Below are 21,525 nucleotides of genomic sequence, written 5' to 3' on the forward strand. Positions count from 1 at the left end.
CAGCCCGAACTGCCAAGCCATGTCTTCCCTGGACCGGAAACAAGCTTCCTAGGACCGGTTTCTGGCATTTCAGCCGTCTTCAGCCAGGCTTGCTTGAATCCAGTGGCAAAGTGAGCAAGGGACTCACGTCTGAGCATACCCTGCCAACTGATGGCGAACAAAGCAAAAACCAAAGGAAATGATGGACGGAGTGTTGAACATTGCAAGCACTCACCCCCAGTCAACTGATCTGGGTTTAATCCATCACCGTTCTTTAGCCCACTCTGCCACCCCAGTTCAGACATGGCCATATGCAAATCAGTCTGACCCTGTGCCTCATGGGAACAGTCCAGCCCGAACTGCCAAGCCATGTCTTCCCTGGACCGGAAACAAGCTTCCTAGGACCGGTTTCTGGCATTTCAGCCGTCTTCAGCCAGGCTTGCTTGAATCCAGTGGCAAAGTGAGCAAGGGACTCACGTCTGAGCATACCCTGCCAACTTATGGCGAACAAAGCAAAAACCAAAGGAAATGATGGACGGAGTGTTGAACATTGCAAGCACTCACCCCCAGTCAACTGATCTGGGTTTAATCCATCACGGTTCTTTAGCCCACTCTGCCACCCCAGTTCAGACATGGCCATATGCAAATCAGTCTGACCCTGTGCCTCATGGGAACAGTCCAGCCCGAACTGCCAAGCCATGTCTTCCCTGGACCGGAAACAAGCTTCCTAGGACCGGTTTCTGGCATTTCAGCCGTCTTCAGCCAGGCTTGCTTGAATCCAGTGGCAAAGTGAGCAAGGGACTCACGTCTGAGCATACCCTGCCAACTTATGGCGAACAAAGCAAAAACCAAAGGAAATGATGGACGGAGTGTTGAACATTGCAAGCACTCACCCCCAGTCAACTGATCTGGGTTTAATCCATCACCGTTCTTTAGCCCACTCTGCCACCCCAGTTCAGACATGGACATATGCAAATCAGTCTGACCCTGTGCCTCATGGGAACAGTCCAGCCCGAACTGCCAAGCCATGTCTTCCCTGGACCGGAAACAAGCTTCCTTGGACCGGTTTCTGGCATTTCAGCCGTCTTCAGCCAGGCTTGCTTGAATCCAGTGGCAAAATGAGCAAGGGACTCACGTCTGAGCATACCCTGCCAACTTATAGCGAACAAAGCAAAAACCAAAGGAAATGATGGACGGAGTGTTGAACATTGCAAGCACTCACCCCCAGTCAACTGATCTGGGTTTAATCCATCACCGTTCTTTAGCCCACTCTGCCATCCCAGTTCAGACATGGCCATATGCAAATCAGTCTGACCCTGTGCCTCATGGGAACAGTCCAGCCCGAACTGCCAAGCCATGTCTTCCCTGGAGCAGAAACAAGCTTCCTAGGACCGGTTTCTGGCATTTCAGCCGTCTTCAGCCAGGCTTGCTTGAATCCAGTGGCAAAGTGAGCAAGGGACTCACGTCTGAGCATACCCTGCCAACTTATGGCGAACAAAGCAAAAACCAAAGGAAATGATGGACGGAGTGTTGAACATTGCAAGCACTCACCTCCAGTCAACTGATCTGGGTTTAATCCATCACCGTTCTTTAGCCCACTCTGCCACCCCAGTTCAGACATGGCCATATGCAAATCAGTCTGACCCTGTGCCTCATGGGAACAGTCCAGCCCGAACTGCCAAGCCATGTCTTCTCTGGACCGGAAACAAGCTTCCTAGGACCGGTTTCTGGCATTTCAGCCGTCTTCAGCCAGGCTTGCTTGAATCCAGTGGCAAAGTGAGCAAGGGACTCACGTCTGAGCATACCCTGCCAACTTATGGCGAACAAAGCAAAAACCAAAGGAAATGATGGACGGAGGGTTGAACATTGCAAGCACTCACCCCCAGTCAACTGATCTGGGTTTAATCCATCACCGTTCTTTAGCCCACTCTGCCACCCCAGTTCAGACATGGCCATATGCAAATCAGTCTGACCCTGTGCCTCATGGGAACAGTCCAGCCCGAACTGCCAAGCCATGTCTTCCCTGGACCGGAAACAAGCTTCCTAGGACCGGTTTCTGGCATTTCAGCCGTCTTCACCCAGGCTTGCTTGAATCCAGTGGCAAAGTGAGCAAGGGACTCACGTCTGAGCATACCCTGCCAACTGATGGCGAACAAAGCAAAAACCAAAGGAAATGATGGACGGAGTGTTGAACATTGCAAGCACTCACCCCCAGTCAACTGATCTGGGTTTAATCCATCACCGTTCTTTAGCCCACTCTGCCACCCCAGTTCAGACATGGCCATATGCAAATCAGTCTGACCCTGTGCCTCATGGGAACAGTCCAGGCCGAACTGCCAAGCCATGTCTTCCCTGGACTGTAAACAAGCTTCCTAGGACCGGTTTCTGGCATTTCAGCCGTCTTCAGCCAGGCTTGCTTGAATCCAGTGGCAAAGTGAGCAAGGGACTCACGTCTGAGCATACCCTTCCAACTTATGTTGAACAAAGCAAAAACCAAAGGAAATGATGGACGGAGTGTTGAACGTTGCAAGCACTCACCCCCAGTCAAATGATCTGGGTTTAATCCATCACCGTTCTTTAGCCCACTCTGCCACCCCAGTTCAGACATGGCCATATGCAAATCAGTCTGACCCTGTGCCTTATGGGAACAGTCCAGCCCGAACTGCCAAGCCATGTCTTCCCTGGACCGGAAACAAGCTTCCTAGGACCGGTTTCTGGCATTTCAGCCGTCTTCAGCCAGGCTTGCTTGAATCCAGTGGCAAAGTGAGCAAGGGACTCACGTCTGAGCATACCCTGCCAACTGATGGCGAACAAAGCAAAAACCAAAGGAAATGATGGACGGAGTGTTGAACATTGCAAGCACTCACCCCCAGTCAACTGATCTGGGTTTAATCCATCACCGTTCTTTAGCCCACTCTGCCACCCCAGTTCAGACATGGCCATATGCAAATCAGTCTGACCCTGTGCCTCATGGGAACAGTCCAGCCCGAACTGCCAAGCCATGTCTTCCCTGGACCGGAAACAAGCTTCCTAGGACCGGTTTCTGGCATTTCAGCCGTCTTCAGCCAGGCTTGCTTGAATCCAGTGGCAAAGTGAGCAAGGGACTCACGTCTGAGCATACCCTGCCAACTTATGGCGAACAAAGCAAAAACCAAAGGAAATGATGGACGGAGTGTTGAACATTGCAAGCACTCACCCCCAGTCAACTGATCTGGGTTTAATCCATCACGGTTCTTTAGCCCACTCTGCCACCCCAGTTCAGACATGGCCATATGCAAATCAGTCTGACCCTGTGCCTCATGGGAACAGTCCAGCCCGAACTGCCAAGCCATGTCTTCCCTGGACCGGAAACAAGCTTCCTAGGACCGGTTTCTGGCATTTCAGCCGTCTTCAGCCAGGCTTGCTTGAATCCAGTGGCAAAGTGAGCAAGGGACTCACGTCTGAGCATACCCTGCCAACTTATGGCGAACAAAGCAAAAACCAAAGGAAATGATGGACGGAGTGTTGAACATTGCAAGCACTCACCCCCAGTCAACTGATCTGGGTTTAATCCATCACCGTTCTTTAGCCCACTCTGCCACCCCAGTTCAGACATGGACATATGCAAATCAGTCTGACCCTGTGCCTCATGGGAACAGTCCAGCCCGAACTGCCAAGCCATGTCTTCCCTGGACCGGAAACAAGCTTCCTTGGACCGGTTTCTGGCATTTCAGCCGTCTTCAGCCAGGCTTGCTTGAATCCAGTGGCAAAATGAGCAAGGGACTCACGTCTGAGCATACCCTGCCAACTTATAGCGAACAAAGCAAAAACCAAAGGAAATGATGGACGGAGTGTTGAACATTGCAAGCACTCACCCCCAGTCAACTGATCTGGGTTTAATCCATCACCGTTCTTTAGCCCACTCTGCCATCCCAGTTCAGACATGGCCATATGCAAATCAGTCTGACCCTGTGCCTCATGGGAACAGTCCAGCCCGAACTGCCAAGCCATGTCTTCCCTGGAGCAGAAACAAGCTTCCTAGGACCGGTTTCTGGCATTTCAGCCGTCTTCAGCCAGGCTTGCTTGAATCCAGTGGCAAAGTGAGCAAGGGACTCACGTCTGAGCATACCCTGCCAACTTATGGCGAACAAAGCAAAAACCAAAGGAAATGATGGACGGAGTGTTGAACATTGCAAGCACTCACCTCCAGTCAACTGATCTGGGTTTAATCCATCACCGTTCTTTAGCCCACTCTGCCACCCCAGTTCAGACATGGCCATATGCAAATCAGTCTGACCCTGTGCCTCATGGGAACAGTCCAGCCCGAACTGCCAAGCCATGTCTTCTCTGGACCGGAAACAAGCTTCCTAGGACCGGTTTCTGGCATTTCAGCCGTCTTCAGCCAGGCTTGCTTGAATCCAGTGGCAAAGTGAGCAAGGGACTCACGTCTGAGCATACCCTGCCAACTTATGGCGAACAAAGCAAAAACCAAAGGAAATGATGGACGGAGGGTTGAACATTGCAAGCACTCACCCCCAGTCAACTGATCTGGGTTTAATCCATCACCGTTCTTTAGCCCACTCTGCCACCCCAGTTCAGACATGGCCATATGCAAATCAGTCTGACCCTGTGCCTCATGGGAACAGTCCAGCCCGAACTGCCAAGCCATGTCTTCCCTGGACCGGAAACAAGCTTCCTAGGACCGGTTTCTGGCATTTCAGCCGTCTTCACCCAGGCTTGCTTGAATCCAGTGGCAAAGTGAGCAAGGGACTCACGTCTGAGCATACCCTGCCAACTGATGGCGAACAAAGCAAAAACCAAAGGAAATGATGGACGGAGTGTTGAACATTGCAAGCACTCACCCCCAGTCAACTGATCTGGGTTTAATCCATCACCGTTCTTTAGCCCACTCTGCCACCCCAGTTCAGACATGGCCATATGCAAATCAGTCTGACCCTGTGCCTCATGGGAACAGTCCAGGCCGAACTGCCAAGCCATGTCTTCCCTGGACTGGAAACAAGCTTCCTAGGACCGGTTTCTGGCATTTCAGCCGTCTTCAGCCAGGCTTGCTTGAATCCAGTGGCAAAGTGAGCAAGGGACTCACGTCTGAGCATACCCTTCCAACTTATGTTGAACAAAGAAAAAACCAAAGGAAATGATGGACGGAGTGTTGAACGTTGCAAGCACTCACCCCCAGTCAACTGATCTGGGTTTAATCCATCACCGTTCTTTAGCCCACTCTGCCACCCCATTTCAGACATGGCCATATGCAAATCAGTCTGACCCTGTGCCTCATGGGAACGGTCCAGCCCGAACTGCCAAGCCATGTCTTCCCTGGACCGGAAACAAGCTTCCTAGGACCGGTTTCTGGCATTTCAGCCGTCTTCAGCCAGGCTTGCTTGAATCCAGTGGCAAAGTGAGCAAGGGACTCACGTCTGAGCATACCCTGCCAACTTATGGCGAACAAAGCAAAAACCAAAGGAAATGATGGACGGAGTGTTGAACATTGCAAGCACTCACCCCCAGTCAACTGATCTGGGTTTAATCCATCACGGTTCTTTAGCCCACTCTGCCACCCCAGTTCAGACATGGCCATATGCAAATCAGTCTGACCCTGTGCCTCATGGGAACAGTCCAGCCCGAACTGCCAAGCCATGTCTTCCCTGGACCGGAAACAAGCTTCCTAGGACCGGTTTCTGGCATTTCAGCCGTCTTCAGCCAGGCTTGCTTGAATCCAGTGGCAAAGTGAGCAAGGGACTCACGTCTGAGCATACCCTGCCAACTTATGGCGAACAAAGCAAAAACCAAAGGAAATGATGGACGGAGTGTTGAACATTGCAAGCACTCACCCCCAGTCAACTGATCTGGGTTTAATCCATCACCGTTCTTTAGCCCACTCTGCCACCCCAGTTCAGACATGGACATATGCAAATCAGTCTGACCCTGTGCCTCATGGGAACAGTCCAGCCCGAACTGCCAAGCCATGTCTTCCCTGGACCGGAAACAAGCTTCCTAGGACCGGTTTCTGGCATTTCAGCCGTCTTCAGCCAGGCTTGCTTGAATCCAGTGGCAAAATGAGCAAGGGACTCACGTCTGAGCATACCCTGCCAACTTATGGCGAACAAAGCAAAAACCAAAGGAAATGATGGACGGAGTGTTGAACATTGCAAGCACTCACCCCCAGTCAACTGATCTGGGTTTAATCCATCACCGTTCTTTAGCCCACTCTGCCACCCCAGTTCAGACATGGCCATATGCAAATCAGTCTGACCCTGTGCCTCATGGGAACAGTCCAGCCCGAACTGCCAAGCCATGTTTTCCCTGGACCGGAAACAAGCTTCCTAGGACCGGTTTCTGGCATTTCAGCCGTCTTCAGCCAGGCTTGCTTGAATCCAGTGGCAAAGTGAGCAAGGGACTCACGTCTGAGCATACCCTGCCAACTTATGGCGAACAAAGCAAAAACCAAAGGAAATGATGGACGGAGTGTTGAACATTGCAAGCACTCACCTCCAGTCAACTGATCTGGGTTTAATCCATCACCGTTCTTTAGCCCACTCTGCCACCCCAGTTCAGACATGGCCATATGCAAATCAGTCTGACCCTGTGCCTCATGGGAACAGTCCAGCCCGAACTGCCCAGCCATGTCTTCTCTGGACCGGAAACAAGCTTCCTAGGACCGGTTTCTGGCATTTCAGCTGTCTTCACCCAGGCTTGCTTGAATCCAGTGGCAAAGTGAGCAAGGGACTCACGTCTGAGCATACCCTGCCAACTGATGGCGAACAAAGCAAAAACCAAAGGAATTGATGGACGGAGTGTTGAACATTGCAAGCACTCACCCCCAGTCAACTGATCTGGGTTTAATCCATCACCGTTCTTTAGCCCACTCTGCCACCCCAGTTCAGACATGGCCATATGCAAATCAGTCTGACCCTGTGCCTCATGGGAACAGTCCAGCCGGAACTTGCAAGCCATGTCTTCCCTGGAGCGGAAACAAGCTTCCTAGGACAGGTTTCTGGCATTTCAGCCGTCTTCAGCCAGGCTTGCTTGAATCCAGTGGCAAAGTGAGCAAGGGACTCACGTCTGAGCATACCCTGCCAACTTATGGCGAACAAAGCAAAAACCAAAGGAAATGATGGACGGAGTGTTGAACATTGCAAGCACTCACCCCCAGTCAACTGATCTGGGTTTAATCCATCACCGTTCTTTAGCCCACTCTGCCACCCCAGTTCAGACATGGACATATACAAATCAGTCTCACCCTGTGCCTCATGGGAACAGTCCAGCCCGAACTGCCAAGCCATGTCTTCCCTGGACCAGAAACAAGCTTCCTAGGACCGGTTTCTGGCATTTCAGCCGTCTTCAGCCAGGCTTGCTTGAATCCAGTGGCAAAATGAGCAAGGGACTCACGTCTGAGCATACCCTGCCAACTTATGGCGAACAAAGCAAAAACCAAAGGAAATGATGGACGGAGTGTTGAACATTGCAAGCACTCACCCCCAGTCAACTGATCTGGGTTTAATCCATCACCGTTCTTTAGCCCACTCTGCTACCCCAGTTCAGATATGGCCATATGCAAATCAGTCTGACCCTGTGCCTCATGGGAACAGTCCAGCCCGAACTGCCAAGCCATGTCTTCCCTGGACCGGAAACAAGCTTCCTAGGACCGGTTTCTGGCATTTCAGCCGTCTTCAGCCAGGCTTGCTTGAATCCAGTGGCAAAATGAGCAAGGGACTCACGTCTGAGCATACCCTGCCAACTTATGGCGAACAAAGCAAAAACCAAAGGAAATGATGGACGGAGTGTTGAACATTGCAAGCACTCACCCCCAGTCAACTGATCTGGGTTTAATCCATCACCGTTCTTTAGCCCACTCTGCCACCCCAGTTCAGACATGGCCATATGCAAATCAGTCTGACCCTGTGCCTCATGGGAACAGTCCAGCCCGAACTGCCAAGCCATGTCTTCCCTGGACCGGAAACAAGCTTCCTAGGACCGGTTTCTGGCATTTGAGCCGTCTTCAGCCAGGCTTGCTTGAATCCAGTGGCAAAGTGAGCAAGGGACTCACGTCTGAGCATACCCTGCCAACTTATGGCAAACAAAGCAAAAACCAAAGGAAATGATGGACGGAGTGTTGAACATTGCAAGCACTCACCCCCAGTCAACTGATCTGGGTTTAATCCATCACCGTTCTTTAGCCCACTCTGCCACCCCAGTTCAGACATGGCCATATGCAAATCAGTCTGACCCTGTGCCTCATGGGAACAGTCCAGCCCAAACTGCCAAGCCATGTCTTCCCTGGAGCAGAAACAAGCTTCCTAGGACCGGTTTCTGGCATTTCAGCCGTCTTCAGCCAGGCTTGCTTGAATCCAGTGGCAAAGTGAGCAAGGGACTCACGTCTGAGCATACCCTGCCAACTTATGGCGAACAAAGCAAAAACCAAAGGAAATGATGGACGGAGTGTTGAACATTGCAAGTACTCACCTCCAGTCAACTGATCTGGGTTTAATCCATCACCGTTCTTTAGCCCACTCTGCCACCCCAGTTCAGACATGGCCATATGCAAATCAGTCTGACCCTGTGCCTCATGGGAACAGTCCAGCCCGAACTGCCAAGCCATGTCTTCTCTGGACCGGAAACAAGCTTCCTAGGACCGGTTTCTGGCATTTCAGCCGTCTTCAGCCAGGCTTGCTTGAATCCAGTGGCAAAGTGAGCAAGGGACTCACGTCTGAGCATACCCTGCCAACTTATGGCGAACAAAGCAAAAACCAAAGGAAATGATGGACGGAGGGTTGAACATTGCAAGCACTCACCCCCAGTCAACTGATCTGGGTTTAATCCATCACTGTTCTTTAGCCCACTCTGCCACCCCAGTTCAGACATGGCCATATACAAATCAGTCTGACCCTGTGCCTCATGGGAACAGTCCAGCCCGAACTGCCAAGCCATGTCTTCCCTGGACCGGAAACAAGCTTCCTAGGACCGGTTTCTGGCATTTCAGCCGTCTTCACCCAGGCTTGCTTGAATCCAGTGGCAAAGTGAGCAAGGGACTCACGTCTGAGCATACCCTGCCAACTGATGGCGAACAAAGCAAAAACCAAAGGAAATGATGGACGGAGTGTTGAACATTGCAAGCACTCACCCCCAGTCAACTGATCTGGGTTTAATCCATCACCGTTCCTTAGCCCACTCTGCCACCCCAGTTCAGACATGGCCATATGCAAATCAGTCTGACCCTGTGCCTCATGGGAACAGTCCAGCCCGAACTGCCAAGCCATGTCTTCCCTGGACCGGAAACAAGCTTCCTAGGACCGGTTTCTGGCATTTCAGCCGTCTTCAGCCAGGCTTGCTTGAATCCAGTGGCAAAGTTAGCAAGGGACTCACGTCTGAGCATACCCTGCCAACTTATGTTGAACAAAGCAAAAACCAAAGGAAATGATGGACGGAGTGTTGAACGTTGCAAGCACTCACCCCCAGTCAACTGATCTGGGTTTAATCCATCACCGTTCTTTAGCCCACTCTGCCACCCCAGTTCAGACATGGCCATATGCAAATCAGTCTGACCCTGTGCCTTATGGGAACAGTCCAGCCCGAACTGCCAAGCCATGTCTTCCCTGGACCGGAAACAAGCTTCCTAGGACCGGTTTCTGGCATTTCAGCCGTCTTCAGCCAGGCTTGCTTGAATCCAGTGGCAAAGTGAGCAAGGGACTCACGTCTGAGCATACCCTGCCAACTGATGGCGAACAAAGCAAAAACCAAAGGAAATGATGGACGGAGTGTTGAACATTGCAAGCACTCACCCCCAGTCAACTGATCTGGGTTTAATCCATCACCGTTCTTTAGCCCACTCTGCCACCCCAGTTCAGACATGGCCATATGCAAATCAGTCTGACCCTGTGCCTCATGGGAACAGTCCAGCCCGAACTGCCAAGCCATGTCTTCCCTGGACCGGAAACAAGCTTCCTAGGACCGGTTTCTGGCATTTCAGCCGTCTTCAGCCAGGCTTGCTTGAATCCAGTGGCAAAGTGAGCAAGGGACTCACGTCTGAGCATACCCTGCCAACTTATGGCGAACAAAGCAAAAACCAAAGGAAATGATGGACGGAGTGTTGAACATTGCAAGCACTCACCCCCAGTCAACTGATCTGGGTTTAATCCATCAAGGTTCTTTAGCCCACTCTGCCACCCCAGTTCAGACATGGCCATATGCAAATCAGTCTGACCCTGTGCCTCATGGGAACAGTCCAGCCCGAACTGCCAAGCCATGTCTTCCCTGGACCGGAAACAAGCTTCCTAGGACCGGTTTCTGGCATTTCAGCCGTCTTCAGCCAGGCTTGCTTGAATCCAGTGGCAAAGTGAGCAAGGGACTCACGTCTGAGCATACCCTGCCAACTTATGGCGAACAAAGCAAAAACCAAAGGAAATGATGGACGGAGTGTTGAACATTGCAAGCACTCACCCCCAGTCAACTGATCTGTGTTTAATCCATCACCTTTCTTTAGCCCACTCTGCCACCCCAGTTCAGACATGGCCATATGCAAATCAGTCTGACCCTGTGCCTCATGGGAACAGTCCAGCCCGAACTGCCAAACCATGTCTTCCCTGGACCGGAAACAAGCTTCCTAGGACCGGTTTCTGGCATTTCAGCCGTCTCCAGCCAGGCTTGCTTGAATCCAGTGGCAAAGTGAGCAAGGGACTCACGTCTGAGCATACCCTGCCAACTTATGGCGAACAAAGCAAAAACCAAAGGAAATGATGGACGGAGTGTTGAACATTGCAAGCACTCACCCCCAGTCAACTGATCTGGGTTTAATCCATCACCTTTCTTTAGCCCACTCTGCCACCCCAGTTCAGACATGGACATATGCAAATCAGTCTGACCCTGTGCCTCATGGGAACAGTCCAGCCCGAACTGCCAAGCCATGTCTCCCCTGGACCGGAAACAAGCTTCCTAGGACCGGTTTCTGGCATTTCAGCCGTCTTCAGACAGGCTTGCTTGAATCCAGTGGCAAAATGAGCAAGGGACTCACGTCTGAGCATACCCTGCCAACTTATGGCGAACAAAGCAAAAACCAAAGGAAATGATGGACGGAGTGTTGAACATTGCAAGCACTCACCCCCAGTCAACTGATCTGGGTTTAATCCATCACCGTTCTTTAGCCCACTCTGCCACCCCAGTTCAGACATGGCCATATGCAAATCAGTCTGACCCTGTGCCTCATGGGAACAGTCCAGCCCGAACTGCCAAGCCATGTCTTCCCTGGACCGGAAACAAGCTTCCTAGGACCGGTTTCTGGCATTTCAGCCGTCTTCAGCCAGGCTTGCTTGAATCCAGTGGCAAAGTGAGCAAGGGACTCACGTCTGAGCATACCCTGCCAACTTATGGCGAACAAAGCAAAAACCAAAGGAAATGATGGACGGAGTGTTGAACATTGCAAGCACTCACCCCCAGTCAACTGATCTGGGTTTAATCCATCACCGGTCTTTAGCCCACTCTGCCACCCCAGTTCAGACATGGCCATATGCAAATCAGTCTGACCCTGTGCCTTATGGGAACAGTCCAGCCCGAACTGCCAAGCCATGTCTTCCCTGGAGCAGAAACAAGCTTCCTAGGACCGGTTTCTGGCATTTCAGCCGTCTTCAGCCAGGCTTGCTTGAATCCAGTGGCAAAGTGAGCAAGGGACTCACGTCTGAGCATACCCTGCCAACTTATGGCGAACAAAGCAAAAACCAAAGGAAATGATGGACGGAGTGTTGAACATTGCAAGCACTCACCTCCAGTCAACTGATCTGGGTTTAATCCATCACCGTTCTTTAGCCCACTCTGCCACCCCAGTTCAGACATGGCCATATGCAAATCAGTCTGACCCTGTGCCTCATGGGAACAGTCCAGCCCGAACTGCCAAGCCATGTCTTCTCTGGACCGGAAACAAGCTTCCTAGGACCGGTTTCTGGCATTTGAGCCGTCTTCAGCCAGGCTTGCTTGAATCCAGTGGCAAAGTGAGCAAGGGACTCACGTCTGAGCATACCCTGCCAACTTATGGCGAACAAAGCAAAAACCAAAGGAAATGATGGACGGAGTGTTGAACATTGCAAGCACTCACCCCCAGTCAACTGATCTGGGTTTAATCCATCACCGTTCTTTAGCCCACTCTGCCACCCCAGTTCAGACATGGCCATATGCAAATCAGTCTGACCCTGTGCCTCATGGGAACAGTCCAGCCCGAACTGCCAAGCCATGTCTTCCCTGGAGCAGAAACAAGCTTCCTAGGACCGGTTTCTGGCATTTCAGCCGTCTTCAGCCAGGCTTGCTTGAAGACAGTGGCAAAGTGAGCAAGGGACTCACGTCTGAGCATACCCTGCCAACTTATGGCGAACAAAGCAAAAACCAAAGGAAATGATGGACGGAGTGTTGAACATTGCAAGCACTCACCTCCAGTCAACTGATCTGGGTTTAATCCATCACCGTTCTTTAGCCCACTCTGCCACCCCAGTTCAGACATGGCCATATGCAAATCAGTCTGACCCTGTGCCTCATGGGAACAGTCCAGCCCGAACTGCCAAGCCATGTCTTCTCTGGACCGGAAACAAGCTTCCTAGGACCGGTTTCTGGCATTTCAGCCGTCTTCAGCCAGGCTTGCTTGAATCCAGTGGCAAAGTGAGCAAGGGACTCACGTCTGAGCATACCCTGCCAACTTATGGCGAACAAAGCAAAAACCAAAGGAAATGATGGACGGAGGGTTGAACATTGCAAGCACTCACCCCCAGTCAACTGATCTGGGTTTAATCCATCACCGTTCTTTAGCCCACTCTGCCACCCCAGTTCAGACATGGCCATATGCAAATCAGTCTGACCCTGTGCCTCATGGGAACAGTCCAGCCCGAACTGCCAAGCCATGTCTTCCCTGGACCGGAAATAAGCTTCCTAGGACCGGTTTCTGGCATTTCAGCCGCCTTCACCCAGGCTTGCTTGAATCCAGTGGCAAAGTGAGCAAGGGACTCACGTCTGAGCATACCCTGCCAACTGATGGCGAACAAAGCAAAAACCAAAGGAAATGATGGACGGAGTGTTGAACATTGCAAGCACTCACCCCCAGTCAACTGATCTGGGTTTAATCCATCACCGTTCTTTAGCCCACTCTGCCACCCCAGTTCAGACATGGCCATATGCAAATCAGTCTGACCCTGTGCCTCATGGGAACAGTCCAGCCCGAACTGCCAAGCCATGTCTTCCCTGGACCGGAAACAAGCTTCCTAGGACCGGTTTCTGGCATTTCAGCCGTCTTCAGCCAGGCTTGCTTGAATCCAGTGGCAAAGTGAGCAAGGGACTCACGTCTGAGCATACCCTGCCAACTGATGGCGAACAAAGCAAAAACCAAAGGAAATGATGGACGGAGTGTTGAACATTGCAAGCACTCACCCCCAGTCAACTGATCTGGGTTTAATCCATCACCGTTCTTTAGCCCACTCTGCCACCCCAGTTCAGACATGGCCATATGCAAATCAGTCTGACCCTGTGCCTCATGGGAACAGTCCAGCCCGAACTGCCAAGCCATGTCTTCCCTGGACCGGAAACAAGCTTCCTAGGACCGGTTTCTGGCATTTCAGCCGTCTTCAGCCAGGCTTGCTTGAATCCAGTGGCAAAGTGAGCAAGGGACTCACGTCTGAGCATACCCTGCCAACTTATGGCGAACAAAGCAAAAACCAAAGGAAATGATGGACGAAGTGTTGAACATTGGAAGCACTCACCCCCAGTCAACTGATCTGGGTTTAATCCATCACCGTTCTTTAGCCCACTCTGCCACCCCAGTTCAGACATGGCCATATGCAAATCAGTCTGACCCTGTGCCTCATGGGAAGAGTCCAGGCCGAACTGCCAAGCCATGTCTTCCCTGGACCGGAAACAAGCTTCCTAGGACCGGTTTCTGGCATTTCAGCCGTCTTCAGCCCGGTTTGCTTGAATCCAGTGGCAAAGTGAGCAAGGGACTCACGTCTGAGCATACCCTGCCAACTTATGTTGAACAAAGCAAAAACCAAAGGAAATGATGGACGGAGTGTTGAACGTTGCAAGCACTCACCCCCAGTCAACTGATCTGGGTTTAATCGATCACCGTTCTTTAGCCCACTCTGCCACCCCAGTTCAGACATGGCCATATGCAAATCAGTCTGACCCTGTGCCTTATGGGAACAGTCCAGCCCGAACTGCCAAGCCATGTCTTCCCTGGACCGGAAACAAGCTTCCTAGGACCGGTTTCTGGCATTTCAGCCGTCTTCAGCCAGGCTTGCTTGAATCCAGTGGCAAAGTGAGCAAGGGACTCACGTCTGAGCATACCCTGCCAACTGATGGCGAACAAAGCAAAAACCAAAGGAAATGATGGACGGAGTGTTGAACATTGCAAGCACTCACCCCCAGTCAACTGATCTGGGTTTAATCCATCACCGTTCTTTAGCCCACTCTGCCACCCCAGTTCAGACATGGCCATATGCAAATCAGTCTGACCCTGTGCCTCATGGGAACAGTCCAGCCCGAACTGCCAAGCCATGTCTTCCCTGGACCGGAAACAAGCTTCCTAGGACCGGTTTCTGGCATTTCAGCCGTCTTCAGCCAGGCTTGCTTGAATCCAGTGGCAAAGTGAGCAAGGGACTCACGTCTGAGCATACCCTGCCAACTTATGGCGAACAAAGCAAAAACCAAAGGAAATGATGGACGGAGTGTTAAACATTGCAAGCACTCACCCCCAGTCAACTGATCTGGGTTTAATCCATCACGGTTCTTTAGCCCACTCTGCCACCCCAGTTCAGACATGGCCATATGCAAATCAGTCTGACCCTGTGCCTCATGGGAACAATCCAGCCCGAACTGCCAAGCCATGTCTTCCCTGGACCGGAAACAAGCTTCCTAGGACCGGTTTCTGGCATTTCAGCCGTCTTCAGCCAGGCTTGCTTGAATCCAGTGGCAAAGTGAGCAAGGGACTCACGTCTGAGCATACCCTGCCGACTTATGGCGAACAAAGCAAAAACCAAAGGAAATGATGGACGGAGTGTTGAACATTGCAAGCACTCACCCCCAGTCAACTGATCTGTCTTTAATCCATCACCGTTCTTTAGCCCACTCTCCCACCCCAGTTCAGACATGGCCATATGCAAATCAGTCTGACCCTGTGCCTCATGGGAACAGTCCAGCCCGAACTGCCAAGCCATGTCTTCCCTGGAGCAGAAACAAGCTTCCTAGGACCGGTTTCTGGCATTTCAGCCGTCTTCAGCCAGGCTTGCTTGAATCCAGTGGCAAAGTGAGCAAGGGACTCACGTCTGAGCATACCCTGCCAACTTATGGCGAACAAAGCAAAAACCAAAGGAAATGATGGACGGAGGGTTGAACATTGCAAGCACTCACCCCCAGTCAACTGATCTGGGTTTAATCCATCACTGTTCTTTAGCCCACTCTGCCACCCCAGTTCAGACATGGCCATATGCAAATCAGTCTGACCCTGTGCCTCATGGGAACAGTCCAGCCCGAACTGCCAAGCCATGTCTTCCCTGGACCGGAAACAAGCTTCCTAGGACCGGTTTCTGGCATTTCAGCCGTCTTAACCCAGGCTTGCTTGAATCCAGTGGCAAAGTGAGCAAGGGACTCACGTCTGAGCATACCCTGCCAACTGATGGCGAACAAAGCAAAAACCAAAGGAAATGATGGACGGAGTGTTGAACATTGCAAGCACTCACCCCCAGTCAACTGATCTGGGTTTAATCCATCACCGTTCTTTAGCCCACTCTGCCACCCCAGTTCAGACATTGCCATATGCAAATCAGTATGACCCTGTGCCTCATGGGAACAGTCCAGCCCGAACTGCCAAGCCATGTCTTCCCTGGACCAGAAACAAGCTTCCTAGGACCGGTTTCTGGCATTTCAGCCGTCTTCAGCCAGGCTTGCTTGAATCCAGTGGCAAAGTGAGCAAGGGACTCACGTCTGAGCATACCCTGCCAACTTATGGCGAACAAAGCAAAAACCAAAGGAAATGATGGACGAAGTGTTGAACATTGGAAGCACTCACCCCCAGTCAACTGATCTGGGTTTAATCCATCACCGTTCTTTAGCCCACTCTGCCACCCCAGTTCAGACATGGCCATATGCAAATCAGTCTGACCCTGTGCCTCATGGGAACAGTCCAGGCCGAACTGCCAAGCCATGTCTTCCCTGGACCGGAAACAAGCTTCCTAGGACCGGTTTCTGGCATTTCAGCCGTCTTCAGCCAGGCTTGCTTGAATCCAGTGGCAAAGTTAGCAAGGGACTCACGTCTGAGCATACCCTGCCAACTTATGTTGAACAAAGCAAAAACCAAAGGAAATGATGGACGGAGTGTTGAACGTTGCAAGCACTCACCCCCAGTCAACTGATCTGGGTTTAATCCATCACCGTTCTTTAGCCCACTCTGCCACCCCAGTTCAGACATGGCCATATGCAAATCAGTCTGACCCTGTGCCTTATGGGAACAGTCCAGCCCGAACTGCCAAGCCATGTCTTCCCTGGACCGGAAACAAGCTTCCTAGGACCGGTTTCTGGCATTTCAGCCGTCTTCAGCCAGGCTTGCTTGAATCCAGTGGCAAAGTGAGCAAGGGACTCACGTCTGAGCATACCCTGCCAACTGATGGCGAACAAAGCAAAAACCAAAGGAAATGATGGACGGAGTGTTGAACATTGCAAGCACTCACCCCCAGTCAACTGATCTGGGTTTAATCCATCACCGTTCTTTAGCCCACTCTGCCACCCCAGTTCAGACATGGCCATATGCAAATCAGTCTGACCCTGTGCCTCATGGGAACAGTCCAGCCCGAACTGCCAAGCCATGTCTTCCCTGGACCGGAAACAAGCTTCCTAGGACCGGTTTCTGGCATTTCAGCCGTCTTCAGCCAGGCTTGCTTGAATCCAGTGGCAAAGTGAGCAAGGGACTCACGTCTGAGCATACCCTGCCAACTTATGGCGAACAAAGCAAAAACCAAAGGAAATGATGGACGGAGTGTTGAACATTGCAAGCACTCACCCCCAGTCAACTGATCTGGGTTTAATCCATCACGGTTCTTTAGCCCACTCTGCCACCCCAGTTCAGACATGGCCATATGCAAATCAGTCTGACCCTGTGCCTCATGGGAACAGTCCAGCCCGAACTGCCAAGCCATGTCTTCCCTGGACCGGAAACAAGCTTCCTAGGACCGGTTTCTGGCATTTCGGCCGTCTTCAGCCAGGCTTGCTTGAATCCAGTGGCAAAGTGAGCAAGGGACTCACGTCTGAGCATACCCTGTCAACTTATGGCGAACAAAGCAAAAACCAAAGGAAATGATGGACGGAGTGTTGAACATTGCAAGCACTCACCCCCAGTCAACTGATCTGTGTTTAATCCATCACCTTTCTTTAGCCCACTCTGCCACCCCAGTTCAGACATGGCCATATGCAAATCAGTCTGACCCTGTGCCTCATGGGAACAGTCCAGCCCGAACTGCCAAACCAAGTCTTCCCTGGACCGGAAACAAGCTTCCTAGGACCGGTTTCTGGCATTTCAGCCGTCTCCAGCCAGGCTTGCTTGAATCCAGTGGCAAAGTGAGCAAGGGACTCACGTCTGAGCATACCCTGCCAACTTATGGCGAACAAAGCAAAAACCAAAGGAAATGATGGACGGAGTGTTGAACATTGCAAGCACTCACCCAGAGTCAACTGATCTGGGTTTAATCCATCACCGTTCTTTAGCCCACTCTGCCACCCCAGTTCAGACATGGACATATGCAAATCAGTCTGACCCTGTGCCTCATGGGAACAGTCCAGCCCGATCTGCCAAGCCATGTCTTCCCTGGACCGGAAACAAGCTTCCTAGGACCGGTTTCTGGCATTTCAGCCGTCTTCAGCCAGGCTTGCTTGAATCCAGTGGCAAAATGAGCAAGGGACTCACGTCTGAGCATACCCTGCCAACTTATGGCGAACAAAGCAAAAACCAAAGGAAATGATGGACGGAGTGTTGAACATTGCAAGCACTCACCCCCAGTCAACTGATCTGGGTTTAATCCATCACCGTTCTTTAGCCCACTCTGCCACCCCAGTTCAGACATGGCCATATGCAAATCAGTCTGACCCTGTGCCTCATGGTAACAGTCCAGCCCGAACTGCCAAGCCATGTCTTCCCTGGACCGGAACCAAGCTTCCTAGGACCGGTTTCTGGCATTTCAGCCGTCTTCAGCCAGGCTTGCTTGAATCCAGTGGCAAAGTGAGCAAGGGACTCACGTCTGAGCATACCCTGCCAACTTATGGCGAACAAAGCAAAAACCAAAGGAAATGATGGACGGAGTGTTGAACATTGCAAGCACTCACCCCCAGTCAACTGATCTGGGTTTAATCCATCACCGGTCTTTAGCTCACTCTGCCACCCCAGTTCAGACATGGCCATATGCAAATCAGTCTGACCCTGTGCCTTATGGGAACAGTCCAGCCCGAACTGCCAAGCCATGTCTTCCCTGGAGCAGAAACAAGCTTCCTAGGACCGGTTTCTGGCATTTCAGCCGTCTTCAGCCAGGATTGCTTGAATCCAGTGGCAAAGTGAGCAAGGGACTCACGTCTGAGCATACCCTGCCAACTTATGGCGAACAAAGCAAAAACCAAAGGAAATGATGGACGGAGTGTTGAACATTGCAAGCACTCACCTCCAGTCAACTGATCTGGGTTTAATCCATCACCGTTCTTTAGCCCACTCTGCCACTCCAGTTCAGACATGGCCATATGCAAATCAGTCTGACCCTGTGCCTCATGGGAACAGTCCAGCCCGAACTGCCAAGCCATGTCTTCTCTGGACCGGAAACAAGCTTCCTAGGACCGGTTTCTGGCATTTCAGCCGTCTTCACCCAGGCTTGCTTGAATCCAGTGGCAAAGTGAGCAAGGGACTCACGTCTGAGCATACCCTGCCAATTGATGGCGAACAAAGCAAAAACCAAAGGAAATGATGGACGGAGTGTTGAACATTGCAAGCACTCACCCCCAGTCAACTGATCTGGGTTTAATCCATCACCGTTCTTTAGCCCACTCTGCCACCCCAGTTCAGACATGGCCATATGCAAATCAGTCTGACCCTGTGCCTCATGGGAACAGTCCAGCCCGAACTGCCAAGCCATGTCTTCCCTGGAGCGGAAACAAGCTTCCTAGGACCGGTTTCTGGCATTTCAGCCGTCTTCAGCCAGGCTTGCTTGAATCCAGTGGCAAAGTGAGCAAGGGACTCACGTCTGAGCATACCCTGCCAACTTATGGCGAACAAAGCAAAAACCAAAGGAAATGATGGACGGAGTGTTGAACATTGCAAGCACTCACCCCCAGTCAACTGATCTGGGTTTAATCCATCACCGTTCTTTAGCCCACTCTGCCACCCCAGTTCAGACATGGCCATATGCAAATCAGTCTGACCCTGTGCCTCATGGGAACAGTCCAGCCCGAACTGCCAAGCCATGTCTTCCCTGGACCGGAAACAAGCTTCCTAGGACCGGTTTCTGGCATTTGAGCCGTCTTCAGCCAGGCTTGCTTGAATCCAGTGGCAAAGTGAGCAAGGGACTCACGTCTGAGCATACCCTGCCAACTTATGGCGAACAAAGCAAAAACCAAAGGAAATGATGGACGGAGTGTTGAACATTGCAAGCACTCACCCCCAGTCAACTGATCTGGGTTTAATCCATCACCGTTCTTTAGCCCACTCTGCCACCCCAGTTCAGACATGGCCATATGCAAATCAGTCTGACCCTGTGCCTCATGGGAACAGTCCAGCCCGAACTGCCAAGCCATGTCTTCCCTGGAGCAGAAACAAGCTTCCTAGGACCGGTTTCTGGCATTTCAGCCGTCTTCAGCCAGGCTTGCTTGAAGACAGTGGCAAAGTGAGCAAGGGACTCACGTCTGAGCATACCCTGCCAACTTATGGCGAACAAAGCAAAAACCAAAGGAAATGATGGACGGAGTGTTGAACATTGCAAGCACTCACCCCCAGTCAACTGATCTGGGTTTAATCCATCACCGTTCTTTAGCCCACTCTGCCACCCCAGTTCAGACATGGCCATATGCAAATCAGTCTGACCCTGTGCCTCATGGGAACAGTCCAGCCCGAACTGCCAAGCCATGTCTTCCCTGGACCGGAAACAAGCTTCCTAGGACCGGTTTCTGGCATTTCAGCCGTCTTCAGCCAGGCTTGCTTGAATCCAGTGGCAAAGTGAGCAAGGGACTCACGTCTGAGCATACCCTGCCAACTTATGGCGAACAAAGCAAAAACCAAAGGAAATGATGGACGGAGTGTTGAACATTGCAAGCACTCACCCCCAGTCAACTGATCTGGGTTTAATCCATCACCGGTCTTTAGCCCACTCTGCCACCCCAGTTCAGACATGGCCATATGCAAATCAGTCTGACCCTGTGCCTTATGGGAACAGTCCAGCCCGAACTGCCAAGCCATGTCTTCCCTGGAGCAGAAACAAGCTTCCTAGGACCGGTTTCTGGCATTTCAGCCGTCTTCAGCCAGGCTTGCTTGAATCCAGTGGCAAAGTGAGCAAGGGACTCACGTCTGAGCATACCCTGCCAACTTATGGCGAACAAAGCAAAAACCAAACGAAATGATGGACGGAGTGTTGAACATTGCAAGCACTCACCTCCAGTCAACTGATCTGGGTTTAATCCATCACCGTTCTTTAGCCCACTCTGCCACTCCAGTTCAGACATGGCCATATGCAAATCAGTCTGACCCTGTGCCTCATGGGAACAGTCCAGCCCGAACTGCCAAGCCATGTCTTCTCTGGACCGGAAACAAGCTTCCTAGGACCGGTTTCTGGCATTTCAGCCGTCTTCACCCAGGCTTGCTTGAATCCAGTGGCAAAGTGAGCAAGGGACTCACGTCTGAGCATACCCTGCCAATTGATGGCGAACAAAGCAAAAACCAAAGGAAATGATGGACGGAGTGTTGAACATTGCAAGCACTCACCCCCAGTCAACTGATCTGGGTTTAATCCATCACCGTTCTTTAGCCCACTCTGCCACCCCAGTTCAGACATGGCCATATGCAAATCAGTCAAACCCTGTGCCTCATGGGAACAGTCCAGCCCGAACTGCCAAGCCATGTCTTCCCTGGAGCGGAAACAAGCTTCCTAGGACCGGTTTCTGGCATTTCAGCCGTCTTCAGCCAGGCTTGCTTGAATCCAGTGGCAAAGTGTGCAAGGGACTCACGTCTGAGCATACCCTGCCAACTTATGGCGAACAAAGCAAAAACCAAAGGAAATGATGGACGGAGTGTTGAACATTGCAAGCACTCACCCCCAGTCAACTGATCTGGGTTTAATCCATCACCGTTCTTTAGCCCACTCTGCCACCCCAGTTTAGACATGGCCATATGCAAATCAGTCTGACCCTGTGCCTCATGGGAACAGTCCAGCCCGAACTGCCAAGCCATGTCTTCCCTGGACCGGAAACAAGCTTCCTAGGACCGGTTTCTGGCATTTGAGCCGTCTTCAGCCAGGCTTGCTTGAATCCAGTGGCAAAGTGAGCAAGGGACTCACGTCTGAGCATACC

Source organism: Triturus cristatus, chromosome 1_2, assembly GCF_964204655.1.
Source record: "Triturus cristatus chromosome 1_2, aTriCri1.1, whole genome shotgun sequence".
NCBI lineage: Eukaryota > Metazoa > Chordata > Amphibia > Caudata > Salamandridae > Triturus > Triturus cristatus.